Genomic DNA, 1,750 nt, shown 5'->3' on the forward strand with positions numbered 1-1,750 from the left:
ACAAAAAAAATGGCTCACCCTTTCCATCTAATGCAAATGTGAAATCTCCAGAGCAATACGCAATAAATCTCTGCCTGTAATTCCTATTTGCACACAGAGTCATGTTTTCACATTAGTCACAAAACGAAATTCCTTTGCCAATATGAAAGCACACTTACTTTTCTTTTTTTTGGCAAGTGATAAACACTTTTACAGACTGACACATTTTGAATCCACTTTTCAGATTCTTAAAAAAGCACATGTACAAACTGCAGACCAGCACCATGTGTAACCTGGGTGACTGACTACACTCCAGCAAGGGCAACCAGCCTTAGTGATGCTGAATGTATTTGCATTACTGACTGAAACCTCAAACCCCACTCGGTTGTGAATACTGTGCATGATTCCACAGGATAAGCAGCTGGGTGTGTGCTAAGAGTCTGCTTCTGCACAAAAAAATGGCTCCCCCTTTCCATCTAATTCAACTGTGAAATCACCAGAGCAATACGCAATAAATCTCTGCCTGTAATTCCTCTTTGCACACAGAGTCATGTTTTCACATTAGTCACAAAACGAAATTTCTTTGCCAATTTGAAAGCACACTTACTAGTCTTTTTTTGGCAAGTGATAAGTACTTTTACAGACTGACACATTTTGAATCCACTTTTCAGATTCTTAAAAAAGCACATGTCCAAACTGCTTTTTCAGACCAGCACCATATGTAACCTGGGTGACTCACTACACTCCAGCAAGGGCAACCAGCCTTAGTGATGCTGAATGTATTTGCATTACTGACTGAAACCTCAAACCCCACTCGGTTGTGAATACTGTGCATGATTCCACAGGATAAGCAGCTGGGTGTGTGCTAAGAGTCTGCTTCTGCACAAAAAAATGGCTCCCCCTTTCCATCTAATGCAACTGTGAAATCACCAGAGCAATACGCAATAAATCTCTGCCTGTAATTCCTCTTTGCACACAGAGTCATGTTTTCATATTAGTCACAAAACGAAATTTCTTTGCCAATTTGAAAGCACACTTACTACTCTTTTTTTTGGCAAGTGATAAACACTTTTACAGACTGACACATTTTGAATCCACTTTTTAGATTCTTAAAAAAGCACATGTCCAAACTGCTTTTTCAGACCAGCACCATGTGTAACCTTGGTGACTGACTACACTCCAGCAAGGGCAACCAGCCTTAGTGATGCTAAATGTATTTGCATTACTGACTGAAACCTCAAACCCCACTCGGTTGTGAATACTGTGCATGATACCAGAGGATAAGCAGCTGGGTGTGTGCTAAGAGTCTGCTTCTACACAAAAAAATGGCTCACCCTTTCCATCTAATGCAACTGTGAAATCACCAGAGCAATACGCAATAAATCTCTGCCTGTAATTCCTCTTTGCACACAGAGTCATGTTTTCACATTAGTCACAAAACGAAATTTCTTTGCCAATTTGAAAGCACACTTACTTTTCTTTTTTTTGGCAAGTGATAAACACTTTTACAGACTGACACATCTTGAATCCACTTTTCAGATTCTGAAAACAGCACATGTCCAAACTGCTTTTTCAAACCAGCACCATTTGTAACCTGGGTGACTGCCTACACTCCAGCAAGGGCAACCAGCCTTACTGATGCTGTATGTATTTGCATTACTGAGTGCAACCTCAAACCCTTAAAGTATTCCTTATTTTTACCAGTACACCTTAATTTATCGTGAAAACATAGTCCATATTATTTTACATGTTCCTCACATTTAAATTTCTC

This window comes from Triturus cristatus, chromosome 5_1 (genome assembly GCF_964204655.1).
Source record: "Triturus cristatus chromosome 5_1, aTriCri1.1, whole genome shotgun sequence".
Taxonomy (NCBI): domain Eukaryota; kingdom Metazoa; phylum Chordata; class Amphibia; order Caudata; family Salamandridae; genus Triturus; species Triturus cristatus.